Here is an 18896-nt window from a genome sequence, read left to right as displayed (position 1 = left end):
ATCCTTCTTCTCAAATTCCTAATGTTTCTTAAAATTGTTAAGAAATTTTCATTTCAGTTTTCTTTCTCCCTATTGTAAGTGTTTTGCTACTTATACATGGGGATTTATTTACTCTGTCATCAGTTCTTTCACATTCTGTTTATAGTTCTCACAGTATTTTTACACCTCTAGTTTTATAACACTTATATTTGTTACATTTCCTTTATGAACTTTCTATTTCTTGAAAGTAAGAATACCACATGCTAATCTTTTATTTAGTCAAATCCAGTAACTTGCTTATTGTTAACTTTTAATAAATATCTATAAACTGATATTATTGATTGAAGTGATAATTTAAATTGTAATTAAAAATGATATTCCATGATTTTTTCCTTTTGTGTCTGGGATCTTTCATTATTTCCTATGTATTTAGAGTTTGACCTATATAGGTCACATTAACTACCACCCTTACTCTCTGGATCCCAGTTTATTTGGCCAACAGGAAACTCTGTGCTACAGACTGTGTCTCCCCTAAAATGTACATTGTTGAAACCTAATCCCCAGTGTTATGATATTTGGAGGTAGGGCCTTTGGGAGATGATTAGATGGTGAAGGAAAAGCCTTCAAGAATGAGATTAGTACCCTTATAAAAATGCCCAGAGAGCTAGCTTCCTCCTCCTGCTGTCATGCAAGAACATAGGATAAAAAGGGCTATCTACGAAGGATGGGGGAGGAACTCACCAGACATGGAATCTGTAGGTGCTTTGATCTCAGACCTCTTGGGTTTCAGGATTGTGAGAAATGTTTCTGTTGTTCATGGGCCACAAACTACGGCATTTTGTTACAGACCTGAAAAGATTAAGAGAGCCATCGGTACCAAGAAGTGGGCATACTGCTGTAACAAATACTTAAAAATGTGGAAGCAGCTTTCAAATTCTTGATCAAGGTTGGAGAAGTATGGAGGTGCATCTAGAGCTTACATTACACTGAACAGATCTTCAAACACTTCTCTGATGAATCCCCAGGCAGAAAAGAGGGCAGCCGTAGCAAAATCCTCAGGCTCTTAGAGAATACCTAAGTAATCCCAAACAGAATGTTGGAAGAAATATGGACAATAAAGGACATTCTGATGAGTTCTGAGGCAGCAGTGAGGAAGAGGTTATTGGATACTGGATGAGAGGCGATACTTGTTATAAATTGAAAAAGAACTTGGCTGAATTGTGTTCATGTTCTGATGCTTTGTGGAAAATAGAAATTGCAAGAAATGAAATTGGGTATTTGGCTGAGGAAATCTTTAAGCAAAGTGTTGAAGATGTGACCTGGTTCTTCCTGACTGCTTGTAGTGAAATGTGATAAGAGAGAAATGGCTTAAAGATGGAATTACTAACCAAAAAGGAACCAGAACTTAAAGATCTGGAGGGAATTCTCAGCCAGTTTTTATTGAAAGGAATAGGAAAGCCTGTTTGGGAAAGAACAACAAGGATGTGGCCAAATGACCATTTGATAAGGAGATTAATCAGCCATCTGAACCAGAAGCCAGAAGCTACTGCTCCAGGTGTTGGAAGAATGACCTTAAATGCAATTCACAGATCCTCAGTGCTGTTCCTCCGATCACAGGCTCTGAGTGTAAGGTCCAGCGGGCAGAGTGATTCCAAAAGAAGGATGCTGGCATTCATGGCTCCTTCTCACATGGTGGACTCCATTCCCTGCATCTCAAACAACTGCAAAAGAGCAACCGGTGGCTCTGCAGGCCTCCTTATGGCACAGACACTACACTACAGGGGGAGCAGGCAGCAAACTGTGGCAGTGTTTGTGATGCCTTTTCTGTTGGCACACAGAGTACTTAAGTTGAACTGACCATTTCAGAGGACAAAGATTCTGCAGAGTCCTAGAAATGGAGGGCCAGCTCAGAGAGTCCAGACCAGAAGAATCACCTCTTCACCATTCCATCCTGATGAACTAAGGTGCCAGAAGAGCCACAGAGACAGAATAATCACCTAAGGGGAATCCCAACCTCCAATACTAAACTCTAACCCAAGACCTAAGGAAGTGGGGTGACAACCCGAGTGTGCCTGGAAGGCTTAGCATCCAGCCAAAATGATCTTCTTAAGATTGAAAGTTTAATGCTGTTTTTCCTTGGATTTGGGGTTTCTCTAGGAACTGCCAGCCCTTTATTCTTTCCTATTCTTTTTTTGGGAATGGGAATGCCTATTTTATGCCTGTTCCACAGTTGTTTTTGGAAGCACCTAACATTGGGTTCACACATTCACAGCCAGAGAGGAATTTGCCTCAGAATGAATCAGTCCTTAAGTCTTGCCCATATCTGCTTTAGATAATACTTAGAGACTTTGAACTTTAGACTTTTGAGTTCATGCTGGGATGAGTTAAGACTGTGGGGCTATTCTGATAGAATTACTGTATTTTGCATGTGAGAAGGACATGAATATTTGGGGGGGGGTTGGGGAGGGTAGCAGGAGTAGAAAGCTACAGACTGAATGGTTGTGTCCTTCCTTCCCTAAATCCATTATGTCGAAACCTAGTTCCCAGTGTAATGTTTTTAGGAGGTGGGGCTTTTTGGTGGTGATTAGCTCAAAAAAGTGAGCATTCCCCTAGGTAAGAAGACAGTCATCTATGAGTCAGGAAGTGGCTGTCACTATACACCTAATCTGTTAATCGATTGATCTTGGAATTTCCACTCTTGAGAATTGTGTTTCTGTTGTTTATAAGCCATCTGGTCTATTACATTTTGACAAAGCCTCCTGAATGAACTAACACATCATACAAGAATATCAACGTAAGGGAGAAGTGTGGATTCAGTTATTTATTTCCATGAGTTTCTCTTGTGCAATCACCATAGGCAAGCTGTATTCTGCCCTCCCCCACCCACGCTTGTGCTCTCTCTTGTGTGCTCTTTGTCTCTCTTTCTCTCAAATAAATAAATAAATTTTTTTTATTTTATTTATTTATTTGAGAGAAAGAGAGAGAATGAGAGGGGAGAGGTCAGAGGTAGAAGCAGACACTCGGTTGAGCAAGTAGCCCAGTGTGGGACTCGATCGAGGACTTGATCCTGGGACTCCAGGATCCTGACCTGAGTCCTCAATGGTTGCTTAAATCATTTATTGGAGCCACCCAGGTGCCCCAATAAATAAATTTAAAAAGTATACCCCATCCAATCTTTTGCAGATGACACCTCAAATTACCTATCTTATTTTGGGTATCTGTTTTATGGTGGGTTGCTAACTGGTATAAATATAGCTAAATTAAGTCTAGTTGCTCAAGATTTGTAGTTTAACCAAGGTAGTATTTCATGAATTTTAGATACTATATTGAAACTGTATGGAGTAAATATGTTTTGGGGACAGAATGCTAAAGTTAATATGAAAAAAGTTATTAACAACTAACTTGATTCAATGTTATATATAAAATCTGTTTAAATATTAACAAAATCAAAACTTGGATGTCATCTGTGAATATATGTCTACTATGAAAGTAGTATGAAACCTTAGAGATTGAAGGTTCTACAATACTGTTGAAAATTAGAATCTAGGGGTGCCTGGGTGGCTCAGTGGGTTAAGCCTCTGCCTTTGGCTCAAGTCATGATCTCAGGGTCTTGGGATCCAGTTCCGCATAGGGCTCTCTGCTCAGCAGGAAGCCTGCTTCCCCCTCTGCCTCTGTCTGCCTCTCTGCCTACTTGTGATCTCTCTCTCTGTCAAATAAATAAATAAAATCTTTAAAAAAAAAAAAAAAGAAAATTAGAATCTAGAATTCATTCACAATGTGATTCCATGTGTCTGTGATATATACTATTCTTTTTTCAGTACTAGTACACGTTCCAACTCCTCTCAATACATCTAGCCAGGAGCCAATAATGATCATCTCTTGGGAGACATAAGCATTTCTTTTTTTTTTTTTTTTTTGTATATTTAAACACCTGAATACAAAAATGATTGTGATTAGAATAAAACAGCCACTCCTTTGTATAAGCAGTACCTTCTGTCTAGTCATAGAGGAGGTTAGAATATAATGCAATGCCTCACCCCTCAGGTTTTAGTGTGAGACTACAGAGAGATTAAGAATGAGTATACCATGATGCATTACTTATTAGAAAATAAGGATCCTCAAATTTATCTTTTTTGGGCTATCCAATATTGCTGAATGGCCCAGGTGGAGTGACTTCTTTTTCTACAGTAAGAATTAAGGAGTCACTTATCTGATCTAGGTAGATATATAGATAGATAGATACACACACACACATATATATAATAGTAAGAGAGAGAGAGAGCAAGCAAGCCATATACCACCTTCAAACTTATTCACACGCTCTTAGGGGCACCTGGGTGGCTCAGTTCATTAATAATCTGACTCTTGATTTAGGCTCAGGTCAAGATCACAGGGATGTAAGATTGAGCTCTCCGCTCCACACCCATTGGGCTCCCTGCTGGGCATGGAGCCTGCCTAAGATTCTCTCTCCCTCCCCTGTCCCACCACCACCAAAAAAATATCTTAGCCTTATTTCTTGCTTTCTACTTACAGATACATAGTCATTTAGCAATGGGAATTATGACATGCTTTGCATATTTTTTTCCTTAACAATGTTTTGGATACCATGTAACTTTAGAACCTGCAATAATTTTTAGAATACTTCGTGTGTTTAGCAGGGTTGTCATCATTTACCTATTAACCAAATATTTCTATTCTTGTGCTCAGGTATATGTGTTAGTGTGCAATCTTATTTATTTATTAATATTTTGGTTTCCAAATAGATTTTAAAGTACTTTAAAACAATGATGTGTATTATATTTCATTTTAATGCAATATTTCATCGGTCAAAGTGTAATGAACATACAACAAAATAGTGATCCATAATAATACTAATGATAGTAGCTAATATTGATTGAATGTTCCATACATGTTAATTTTTAATAAGTGGCTTACTTACATTATTTCTTTTAATCCTTATTTTAGTCCAATGAAAAGTTATTTTATTTCAGGAAAAGTAGATTATTCTAATTAAGATATTGAGGATCATTGAGAGTCAGAAGCTTGTCTAATTGTACAGATACCAAATGAAAAAGCTCTGTAGTTTTGATGATGTTGACAAATGTTTAATATAGGATTATACATTTTATTCCTTTTCCCAAAAGAGGGGTAGTGGACTTCTACTTTTTGTTTTTTTTTAACTTTCTCTGAAAAAAGTTTTTCATCATCTGCTATAGTAAATGTTTTTGATATGTAGAGGTTTGCTTATGCCTTAATAAATTGAGTACTATTATAAAGTTTATGTGCTCTTGTTTATTTAAAAATTAAGATGTATAATCACAAAATTTCGAAGTTTTAGCACTGTTTCTATAAGTAATTAAAACAACATCAGTTCAGCTATAACATAAATATAACTATTTATATTCTGGTCTACAAGAATTTGTGTATTTCTTAATTACTATTTTTCTATGAATAAAATGAAAATATAAGAACTTGAGGTTAGTATATGTCTTCTTTCTTAGCTATCTGATGATCAAGTAAAAAATTTTGCAAAAATGGTGAAAGACAAGAAGATAAACATCTCAACTATCTTTAATATGAAGTATTTTTAAATGACAAATTACAGCTAAAATTGATATTAATACTCAGCAACATTTAAAATAAACTTTGTATTAAAGCAATTGAATAGTGTATAATATTCTTATTTCTCAAAGCTGGTAACATTCACCATTATAAGCATATGGGAAATTTAAATAATTCAGTCATAATAAAATAAAAATATAATCAACATGCTCTTTTTTCACTTTAGTCTCAGTGACATTTAGTAAATCCTTCAGCTGTGAAGATGAAAGTACATAGAAAAAAATATAAGTAGAATATGTCCAACTTCAATGTAAAACCAGCTTTTGCAAAAGGATATTTTTCTAATTCAGTTCCAAACAACTGGGATAATATGTTACACAGATAGATCAAGAGCGAACCATACAGTAACAGCTGTGAAAATTTGGCACATGAATTCCAATTGTTATGCATCCATAAAACTAATGACCTCTTTTAGCTTTGGGAGTTGCAAATTATTTTGTTAAAACTATCTAAATGTTTAATCAAATCAATAATCCTCTCCCTGAGTTTGTGCTATTATTAGATTCTTCTTTACTTCCCTCCTAACATGTTTTCAGATATCTGAACCTCCTGCCATATTCAAAGCAATCAAACTGGAACAATAATTTTTTAAAAATAACCATAACAAATAATACCTCCTAGAGAAAAACTGTTGGTTGATGATAAAGAATTTTTGCTTGTCTGAACTCTTTATAATTCAAAGAATAGAATAAAATGATAGAAATTTATAGACATGGAAATTACTTTTCTAATGTTTTTGTGAAGTCCCCAGTCTTTGTAGCTCATGGCATCTGGGAATATTTATATTTGCATTTTTCTTCTGATTCTGATTGGAGATGTAAAGATGTCACTTACTATGGTAATTAAGTGCTCAATCATAGTATGAATTCTGACATGGATAATGCCTGATACACAGTAACTACTCAATTAGTATCTCTGCAATGCATAAGTTAATAAGCATAAAATATGGATTCAACATCCTACACAAGATATGCTAAATATGATTGATCTTATCTAAATTCTAGTAAACACCATTGGCATACAGTATTCTTATTCAAAGCCATTGCAAAATTTTTTAAAATGTGACTTTAGGAAAAATCACAACCCTAACTCAATTTTATAACATAGTACTTATAAGCACATTGTTAAATATATATACAAATGCTAATCATAGTCTAACTTAGTGTTGTCTAAAAGATGACAAAGGTTGAAATTTTGATGCTATCAAATTTTGGGCATGCAGTAAAGTTTTACCTGGGAATTGAGCAGTAATTGAAAAGTTTTTCTGTAAGGTGAACAGCCAAAAGAGAATTTGAATTCTTTATGTTATATGAGAGAGACTGAAATTCAAAATGAAAAATATAATTAGGAAGTATTTTCCATGTTTATCTTTCCAGATAAAATGCATTCATTCCTCTAGAAACTATTTTTCTATCCATAATTGGTGTTTCAAACTGTGTGAAGCATTGGAGTATGAACAACGTTTATATGAAGTGGGAGTTGCTCACGTATTTTAAGAACTTAAAACTTAATCATACCTGTATTTTGTAATGATTATACCAGAAGATATGAAGAAATGAAGTTGAGGAAAGGAACACTGTAGAGAATAGATCAATCAGGAATTTATTATAATTGTACAAAAGTCAAGAGGGAGGTGTCAAGCTAAGACATTGAATTAGAGGTGATTCCAATGAATTTACTTTCCTTTTTTATATTTTTTAAGGAATTTATTTATTTATTTATTTAGAGAGAGAGAGTGCACAAAGGGAGAGGAGAGGGAGGCTAAAGAGAATCCCAAGCAAACTCTGAACTGAGTATGGGGTCCCATGCCAGGCTTGATCTCACCAATGAGATCACATTCTGAACCAAAATCAAAAGTCAGTTGCTTTACCATCTGAGTCACCCCCAATGAATTCCTTTCTGCTAATCAGCTGAAATATGCAAACTCCCTGGTGCAGATAGATGACAGATGTGGACGAAATGTAGCTCTCTCACATAGTGGTGGGAATGTATGAGATTATATGTCTCCATGTAATATATTTTTGCCTGAGTATGTGCCTGTATCTGACAGGGCTTAGGACTAGTTGTGATTCCAACTGAAGCTTATGAAAAATATCAAAGCTAATAAAATTTTTGTGGGTCTAATTAATTTCCTAAATTATTTTCAAGGCTTAGTTAAATAGTTTCAATATTAAATATCATGACAATCATGAAATAGTGCTATAGAACATAAAGGTTTGAATTTCAGATGGAGTATTATTTTCAGATGGAGTACTTTCATCTTCTCTGTATGAGGTTATCTGTCTTCTACCCAGCTATATTTATATATCGATAGCTTAGCTATTATTTCTTTATTTTTGTTGCTGATTTTCTCGAGGCTCGTAACTAAAGATGCCAAAATTTAAATCTAACAAGAAATATGACGTAATATGGTTTGTAAAAAGTGGGCACCTAGAACAAATGTAAATTTTTTTTATTCGTGTCAATATTCCTAGTTTTAGTACACATAACTGTCTGCTGTTTGAGATCTTACAGTGAATAGCTATATTAATAATACAGAAAACATGTTAATGACACATGCGGCCTGAATACATTACTGTAATTCCATTAATTGCAACAAATCTGTGACCTCCTTGAAGGCACCATATTTTATTCAGTTCTGTAATAGCTACATTCAGCATGCAGTAAGTAATCAACCACTGTTTGCTATTTCAATTGTATAACATATCTATTATGAAAATAACTGAGTGAAATTTAGTACAGTTTTCAAATAATTGTCAAACTGTTTTACCAAATCCAACTATTTTAGAATACTGTTTTGTATGAGAATATAGAGCTATTCTTTCACCTGGTAACTCCATTCCTATGTGTACATGTAGATTTATATGTAGGTGCAGAAGAAGACATGTACAAGAATGTTTTAGAGGCATACATATTAATAGCTCAAACTATAAACTAATCACATGTTATAATGGTTATAATGGTATGTGATTTGCATAATATATGCTATGTATTATTATATATCTATTATAAATAGAAATACCTTATCAAGGTTATAGTGGATAAATACAAAACGAAGTACACAGTAGTATGTCGATGCATGAATTTTTGATATACAAATCTCAAGCACATTTTCAAAATTAGAGATACTACAGTTACAATCTTGTGTGTCTAACCAGGACAAAAAATGTTCATACAGGTACGTTTATATTTCTTCTTTTTTTTTTCTTTTTTATTCTTTCAATAGTTGGTATTCCAGCTAAATGATATCATTTGACTCTATCTAAATGATAGATGAAACAATCTGTGGACTATTTCTCATTTTCTTTGTTCTTCCTCAGCTAATTTGTATTAATTTGATCATATCTACATGGTTGGAAGACATAACACTTGCAATATTTCTGTTGCTCTAATACTCGTGTTTGTTTTAATATTTACTCTTCATATAAATATATTCAATTATCACTGATAGTTCTTTAGCCATAATTTCCCAAGTCATTTCTTCATTATTTGAAGCTCATTCTCCAGTAATTTCTCCACAAACTCAAGGGCACAAAATTAGTTCTTTCATGTTTAAAACCATATTTATATTGGTTTGGTATGTAAAGAATTTTGTATTGGTTATAAAATCCATGGATCACACTTTCCTTCTCTATCTAGTAGGAATTGCTTAGTTGGATTGTGATATTGAATGTTGGTTTTGAGAAAACTGAAGCCAGTTGATTTATTTTCCCTTATATGTTATTACAAAATAAGACAAAATTGATAACCTTTTATCTTTAGAGTCCAATGGCATTATCTGAATGTAATAAAGAGTTAACCATTTTTATTTAATTTTTCTTGACACTGTACAACATTTGAACATGTAGAGTCTCATAGCTGTGTTCACAGAAGTATTTGAACTTCAATGTCTAATTAGACAGAAGGATAGAGGGGAGACAAGAGGTATTTCTTAGTAGCAAAAATTGAATTTCCTAACTATTGCTTTGTTGTATTTCAGGAGAGAGAGTTTAATATATGAAGACAATCAGTAAAAGAGGCAAAAATGAAATGAATTCTAAAATGGAAAACCTGGAAGTAGATTCATCTTTCACCACCAACAAAATGACTTCCAAATTAATTAACTCAACTGAAAATGAACAAATTTATACAAGGAAGTATAATTTACAAAAATAGAAAAACACATGTTAGAATTAATAATTCAGCAAATCATTCTCCTTAAACCAGATATACAGAAAGCAACAGTTTTTCAATTCACATACTCTACCCAATTGAGAAATATATTTAAAATATAATACTATAACAACAACAACAAAAAACAGGTATATCTCAAGCATAAGTGAGATTCAAACATGTAGGTTCACTTCAGGAAAATTTGTTGGAAGCCTGGCAAAGAATATATCAGGGGATCAAACAACCTCTTGTCTACTGCTTTGAGTCTGGACATATATTGAACGCTGATAGGATGTCATAACAAGAGACTGGAAACTTCCCTGTGAGAAAGGAAAAAAGCAAAACAAAATGTTAAGACAGAAGCATTGAACTCAACATGTTACTTTGGTTCATTTAGAAATTGTTAGTCACAGGGCTAGAGGCAGGGGGGACAGGTACTGTTGGTGGGTCATTTTGTGGAGGATGGCTGCCATTAAATTGCTTTTAAGTCATACAAATCATCAGAATCCTATATGATTTGGAGAATTAATAAGATAATGAATTAATGATATATGAATAACCATTTGAATTAAAAAAGAGGGAAGGAAAGAAGGGTGTATTTGAAAAATTCTCTACAACAGTTAGGCGCAAGCAAAACTGCTTCAGGACTGATGTATTAGAATGAGATGTTTTTCCTTCACTTTGCAGTACAGGCTTTCCCCAGATTCCATTGTCTTAGCTGAAGTGGGGAAACAACACCTAGTGTTCAGGTAGAACTTGATTGTCATGTAGAACCTCCGTAGAGGCTTAGTTTGAGAGTTACTTACTGAACAGTTAGCAGTGTCTAGCAGGTATATCCTAGAAATAGATTTCTATAACTATTCTGGAGATATATACTGATAAATAACATTACTTTTAAGGGAAAATAAATCAGCTGCCCTGTATTAATATTTATACTGGCATAAATTGAAGATAGCAATATGTCATTAACACTGTGTGTGAGATTTAGACCCGCCATTATTAAAAGGGCTTTTAAAAGGGCATTATTAAAAGGGAGGAAAACAAAAGTGACTCATTGCTATTAGTTGTACTCCACATCCCAGGTGAAAGAAACTGCCAAGTGTACATTAAACAACAAGAAAAAACCCACATAATCTTCAGATTAAATAATGAGTAATAGACAATACATGTGTACAGACACACTTATGTACTATTAAAATATAACAAAGGACACAAAAAATAGCTATGCACTCTGCACTCTGGCCTCACAAGATCAAATGTTCAAAGAATGCCAACCATCCTTCAACTAATCTACAAATGCACTGGAGTATTTATTAACATATTAAATCCCAAGCAAACCAATGAGATTGGGGCATAGAATAAAAATACAAATTTAGTAATGGTGTTTGGAACATTGATAAAAGTACTTGGGGAAAAGGAAATAAAATAACCCTTCTACCTGACATATTAACAAAGTTAATTTCAAATTACATTTAATTTAATTTAAAATTTAAATTTAATTAAGTTTAATTAATCAACTAGATTTAAAAATTTAAATGCAAAATAAATTATCAGAATATAATTGACATATATATACACTTATAAAACAATTATTAAGCATATGATCTTGAGATAGTTTTTTCATTGTTTTAAAGGGTCTAGTTTCTTACTTAAGAGTGGTAGTGTACAAATAATTGATATAAGTTCACATTAAAGACAGGAGCTTAAAAAAAAAACAATAAAAATGAGTAAGTGTGATAGGTCTGTCAATGTCAAAGAAGTTACTGCCTGTGTTATCCTCTAGGATTTTAGTGATTTCCTATCTCACCTTTAAGTATTTAATCCATTTTTTAATTTATTTTCATTTATGGTGTAGGAAAGTGCTCTGGTTTCATTCTTTTGCATGCTGCTGTCCAATTTTCCCAACACCATTTTTTTTTTTTTGTAAAAGACTGTTGTTCTCCCATTGGATATTCTTTCCTGCTTTGTGAAAGATTAATTGGCCATATGGAACTACCCTGCAATTCAACAATTGCACTACTAGGTATTTATTTACCCAAAGAATACAAAAATACTGATCCAAAGGGATACACACACCCCAATGTTTATAGCAGCATCATCAACAATAGCCAAATTATCGAAAGAGTCCAAATGTTCTTCCACTGATGAATGGAGAAAGATGTAGTGTGGGCCACACAATGGAATATTATTCAGCTATAAAAAAAATGAAATCTTGCCATTTGCAACAATGTGGATGGAGCTAGAGAGTAATGTTAAGCAAAATAACCCAGTCAGAGAAAGACAAATACCATCTAATTTCACTCATATGTGGAATTTAAGAAACAAAGCAAATGATCATAGGAGAATAAAAGAGAGATGCAAACCTAGAAACAGACTCTTAAATATAGGAAACAAACTGATGGTTACCAAAGGGGAGGAGTGTGAGGGGGATGGGTTAAATAAGTAATGGGGATTAAGGAGTGTACTTGCTGTGATGAGCACCAGGTGTTGTATGGAAGTGTTGAATCACTAAATTGTGCACCTGAAAATAATATTATACTGTATGTTAACTGGAATTTAAACAAAAATTTAAAAAAAAAAGACTGATAGGTCTGACTACATGAAAATTAACAAATTTCATATGTTTGTTGAACTACAATACTAAATTACAAATTATACTGTGAGGGTTAGTATCCATAATATGCACACACTTTAAGAAATATATAGGAAAAAGAATTTAAAGAAGATAGTTAAAAGTTACGAAGAGATCATATTTGAGACAACAGCCAATAGATATTTAAATATTTTCAAACTAATGAGTAATTAAAGAAAAAAAAAACATTCCAATGCAAGTTTCAACAAATTCTGTTAGCGAAACTTTTAAAAGAATGAAAATAATTACTACTAAAAATGATGTATTAAATGATTCTATGTCTTATTGTTAGAAATGTAAATTGGTATCCTAATTTTAAAATGACATTATATGTTTATATTTTACCTTATTACATCTTTTTTTTTTTAACACCTTTTCTTTCAATAATGAATTAAACATTTGCATTTTGGACAAAATTCAGTATTAGATTCATTTTCAATGTTTTTTGTAGTAATATATTTTATAATGATAATAAAATAATATTGAAAGGAAGTCAAATGTCCAACAGTAAGAAATTGTTATTTTTTTTATCATTGGTACTTATATGCAATGCAATAATATGACATTATATTATTTATATAGATTTATGTTTATGGACATAAAAAGATAGTCTAGATTGTTACACATAAACTATGAAGTTATGTAAAAAAATTTGGGTGACAGTATACTAGTCTATGTAGTATGATCATACTTTTTGAAAGAAAATTAAGAAAGCACATATGCAGTTTCACAATGTTATTTTAAGAATTAATTTCTTATTAATATTTACAGTCATAATTTATAGTTATATTTATTTTATGATGATTTTCCCCTTTTATTTATGATTTTAATTAAAATCTCCTTGTTAGGGGAGCCTGGGTGGCTCAGTGAGTTAAGCCTCTACCTTCAGCTTAGGTCATGATCTCAGGGTCATGGAATCTCTGGCATCTAGCTCTCTGCTCAGTCAAAGCCTGCTTCCCCTCCCTCTCTCTGCCTGCCTCTCTGCCTACTTGTGATCTCTATCTGTCAAATAAATAATAAAATCTTTTTAAAAAATCTCTGCGTTAAATTGTGGAGTTAACTTTTATTTCACTTATGAAAAACTAGAATTTATAAGAAGATTCTAGTTAATCTCACCTATTTCATGGAAGAGTAAAAGTATCCGCTTCTGGAAATAACTGTGGCTGTTCAGAAGAACTCAAAGAAATTTGCTTACTCTGCTGTTCAGTCGTCTGTATTCAGTTTTAAAAATTTCCTCCTCTGGGGGCACCTGGGTGGCTCAGTGGGTTAAAGCCTCTGCCTTCGGCTCAGGTCATGATCCCAGTGTCCTGGGATCGAGCCCTGCATCGGGCTCTCTGCTCAGCAGGGACCCTGATTCCTCCTCTCTCTCTGCCTGCCTCTTTGCCTACTTGTGATCTCTTTCTGTCAAATAAAAAAAATAAAATCTTTTAAAAAAAAAAATTTCCTCTTCTGATGGTTACCAGAGAGGAGGTAGGTTGGTGGGAATGGGTGAAATTGGCATTGGGGATTAAAGAGTACAGTTACCTTCATAATCACTGAGTAATGGACATAACTGATGTATCACTATCTTGTACACTTGAAACAAATAGAGCAATATGTTAACTACACTGGAATTAAAATTTAAAAATAAAGAAGTAAATAAATTTTTAACAAGAACAATTTAACAAATAAAAATTTTCTCCCCTAATATCTAAGCTTTATAAGCAAATGATTTCTTGTACCTTACCACAAGCTATTTCATTCAGTTCAATTCTAACCTTGAAGAAAAAGAATACATAGACTGTTAACCCATTAGTGGGTGGAGAAATAGGACTCTAAGACAGAAGCTTGATACAGACATCCCAATGGAAGTCAATTGCATCTGACTATTTATATTCGGTTTGCTCTTATGAAAGAGCTAAACAAATACAAATGTACAAGCTGTATACAGATAATAAAATCAAAATATAACTTTTCACTGAACTGTCCAATACTTTGTTAAAATGTTGAAGCATCTGTAGCTTGAAATTCTGAAAAATGTTGGGAAAAGTATTTAAAAAGAACACTGATCAGTATATTCTTTGAGATCTAGACATTAATTTGTTATTAATCATCATATATGATTAAAAAGCTCAAAGAAACTATTATGAATTTGGAATAAAAAAATCTATTATGAATTTGGAATTTTAAAAAAAAGCTGTGCATACATTTGACATTATTCTGTGTGCATATTTGTGTGTGTTTGTATGTATATATTGCAAACCATTTTTATATTCAAATTATTTATAAATTGATTTTGAAAGTTAGTAAAATCTTAGGTAATTTTTATTAAAAAGGGAAAATATGTTACTAACAACATTTCTATAATTTGAATTAGATATTTGCAAGTGTTTTTCAAAAATGAATTAATCTGTTGTACAGTAGTGAACTGTGTACTTGTGTGCTCCACATATGTGTTTGCATGCACATAGAAATTTAAGCTCTCTCAAAGAAAGTTATTTTCACACACACATATTCATATATTTATTGCTGCTGTGAAATGAAATAATTAAAAAAATTAAGATGCAAGCCCAAGCTTGAATAGACAAATGTCTACAGTTGAAGGAGGTAGGCAGATGATTTTCTGATGTAATGGGTACCAGTTTAGGAAAAAGTGATACACTGCCTTCAGGCTCAAAAGCTTTGATCTGAGGCAATAGATTTTCTTTCTTAACTTTCCTGTCTGCAATCCGAATGAGACGGATTTACCCTGAGGTGAGAGATGCTAGTGGCACACACCTTGCTTTCTAATCCAGCAGGGACCACAAATATTGAGCTCCATGAACAATTTAATATTGTGAGAAACTTAATGTAATTAAATAATCATTATGCTAGGGACCCTGAAATTGACTAAGTGAAGCAGGCAATAATTTTCAAAACTCTCATCCTCACAAAAGAAGGAAAAAAATAGGAAAATTAATTTTCACAGAAAAAAAGAATTGGTTTTTGCCTTTTATTTCTGTAGGAACAGACACTCACCAAAGTGTGTGTGTGTGTGTGTGTGTTTCTGTTGTGACAAATACTGTCCTGAAATGAACCTTAATATAAACAAACTGAGGACTGCTGGGAGGGAGGTGGGTGGGGGGATGGGGTAATTGCCTAATGGCTATTAAGGAGCACATGTGATGTGCTGAGCACTGGGTGTTATAGGCAACTGAAAAATTACTGACCAGTACATCTGAAACTAATGATGTCCTATAAGTTGGCTAATTAAGTTTAAATTTTAGAAAACTTGGGGCACCTGGGTGGCTCAGTGGGTTAAAGCCTCTGCCTTTGGCTCAAGTCATGATCCCAGGGTGTTGGGATCGAGCCCCACGTCAGGCTCTCTGCTCAGCGGAGAGCCTGCTTCCCCCCCGCCCCCTCTCTGCCTGCTTGTGATCTCTATCTGACAAATAAATAAATTTTTTTAAAAATCTTTAAAAAAATTTAAAAGAAAAACAACTAGTGAAAAACAAATTCCAGCCAGAATGAGATACCATTTTAATTAATAAAATAATTGATATTTTACAGACTGATCATGCCAAGTGTTGGCGAGGATGCAGAGAAACTTGAACTCATTCACTGCTCTTGGGAATGTAAAATATATGTGCACTTTGGAAAACGGTTTGATTTTTCTTAGAAAAAATATATACTCACCTATTTTATGATCCAGCCATTTTATAAGATATGAATGTTAACTCTAGATTCCATTCACCTTTAATTCCATTGTCTTTCTATCCCCTTATCCTTGAGTATTTTTTCACATGCATGTACTTAACAGTATTCTGCTGAGTAATTGTGTGAGAGCCTCTCCAGATCTTCATCATGCCCTCTCTGCCTCACTCTTCTTCTTCTTCACTTTCATTCTTCTACAATCTTCTCTTCTAGAGAGGATGTAGAAGAGTAGACTCTTCTACAGTCTGCCTTCCTGCCCCTACACTCATCAACTAGGTCTCTTCAACTCAGGGAATTCATTGGGTTATATCACTGTGAGCCATGCTCTGGAAACTTTCTTAAGCAATAAGCTTACCAGTCATGGGGCTCATCTTGTGTGTTTCCTGTCTTTCCAGAATCACTGTCCTTCAGTCCATAATTTACAAAATTTAAAAACTGTTGTTTTGTTTTGTTTTTTTTTTTTCAGTTTTTACATTTCAGTGGTTTCAAGTAATAGCATGAATTTCTTCCCTGTTAACTCACCTTGGTCAGAAGTGTCTTGTATTGGTTTTTACTCTGCTTCTCCCTTAGTTTTCCATTTTCATAAACTTATAAATCCTTGTTTTTATGTACTCACACTGAAGGACTTTTTGCTTCTTTCTCATATTTATATTCAGGCATCCAGATCTAACCCATGAACAAATTCTAGAGATCTATCATCCAATAGATGAAGATTTGGCAGTTTGACATCATATTCTCCTAATGCTGCTTTAAGTCAACATCATTACTTATACAAAATGAAAAAAAAAATGCTTATTAGTATTTCTTCATCCACATTTGCTGCTTTTGATTTAATTATCCTCACAGCAGGTTAGGGTAACATCCATAGAACATTGTTCATTACCTACATTTTGCTCAAACCACCCCCTGGTATTGTTTCCCATCTAAGCAGAGGAAAACACAGTCTTTCCCCTATACTTTGATCCCCTTCACATACTGGGCTATCACTCCTACGTACTCATTTTCCTTCACTTACCCTGGCATATTCTTTGTCACTCAGACATAACAATCATGCTATCAACTTTTTCTAGATGCATGTTCTTTCAGTTCCTTCAGGCTTATCTCATCAGTCTTTCCATGGCCACACCCGTAAGTGCATACATCAGTCAATCTCTATTTCACCTTAATATATTTTCAGTTTTCAATACCAGCATTAGCACAACTTAAGAAATTATTTTTTTCTTGTATATATAGTTGCTATATAAAGTTAAAACATTCACCAGAAACATGGTCAATTATGATTGTGTCCATAGAGAAAGAGGTCAATAAATGTTGGTACTATTTTTATTATTAAATATCAAATTTGTTAGGTTGTAATGTTCTTCCAGTATGAAATATAATTTATACTTGTATTCATGACATTTGCAAATACTATTTTGGTTCCTTTGGAATCATCAACCATCAGTAACATCTACTTGAAAAGTATGGATATGTTTTCTACATGAGAAAATCTTATTGTGCAACTATATAAGGAAAATGAGGAATAATACAGGTGGTTGGTGACATACATTTCTTTCGTTCACATCTAGTAAAATATCTTTTTATTTAGCTAGTAACTAGTAAAAAATATCTCCATTTGTTGGATATGGTTTTCAATGTATCCATTAGGTCAAGACTGCCAAGAGGTTTTCAAATCTCTATCCTTTTCATTTGTTTATCTCCTTAATCCATAGAGATGCTTCCAAATATGACCAAGCATAGGTGATTCAAAATATTGTCTATTTAGCACTTGTTGTGATGAGCACTGAGTATTATATGTAAATAATGAATCACTGAATTCTACTCCTAAATCCAATATTATACTATATGTTAACTAACCAGAATTAAATGAAAACTTGGGAAAAATACCCAAAAAAGCCACAAAAAGGTACAGAAAGTTATCCATTCAGTTCTGTCATTTTTTCTTTACATATCTGCAGCTAAAGTTTTGACACCATATCGTTGTATAATTATTATTTCTTTGTGATGACAAACTATATTTTCTCATTGTATAGCTACACTATTTATTGCTGTGAATAGCTATAGCTGTATAATATATTTTGTCTAATAGGTGTATAAGGTTTAACTTTGAGTTAAGATTTGCTTGGTATTTATTTTTCATCATTTTAATTTCAATATTTTGTATCCAATTTTAAAACTATATAAGCCATACTTGAACCTTATTTTCTATTCCAGACTGGCAATCTTTGATTTTGCTTTTGTTTTCTTTGTGAATTAGCAAATGTCATGACAACTGGATACTATGCTTTGCTTTAACTGTAAGTTAAATATTTTATTCCTTTATTACTTGCAATTACATGAAAACAGTTACCTTTTTGCTTTAATAAAATGTACCTAGATATTCACAATAAATATGTGTTAATGAGTATTAGAATGAGTAAATAAGTGGATTACAATTTGAAGCCATTACTGATCCATTCATCTGTTGATGGACATCTAGGTTCTTTCCATAGTTACTGAATTTGAAACATCAGAATTCTTCTCTACTTTATTGAGATCTTTATTTAAAAAATTAAAGACTATGTTATTATTTAATATTATTTACAATACATAAAATATATTGCTGATAACTAGGCCAGTCCCTTTATCAATTGTATATGATCTTTTATTATTCCTAGGGGGAGGAACAGGAATTTCAATCAATCAATTATTATCAAAATAATTTTCAGGGATTTATAGAAAAACAAAATTTTAATGAAAAATCTTCACTATTTGGAGAATACATTATCTTGAGTGTATAGCTTTAATTTAATGGGACATAATGGACATTATCTTATTTAATCTAGTCAAGAAAGCTGGG

At 33.1% G+C, this 18896-nt stretch overlaps 1 pseudogene; it reads left to right on the top strand.

Moving 5' to 3' along the window:
- The first annotated feature begins 1353 nt into the window (after nucleotides 1–1353).
- LOC122907485 overlaps nucleotides 1354–18896 on the top strand; it is an 83351-nt pseudogene continuing 65808 nt past the window's right edge.

The sequence above is a fragment of the Neovison vison genome, chromosome 5, assembly GCF_020171115.1.
Source record: "Neovison vison isolate M4711 chromosome 5, ASM_NN_V1, whole genome shotgun sequence".
NCBI lineage: Eukaryota > Metazoa > Chordata > Mammalia > Carnivora > Mustelidae > Neogale > Neogale vison.
Note: the sequence above shows the minus strand (reverse complement) of the source record. Positions and strands in the feature narration are given on the sequence as shown.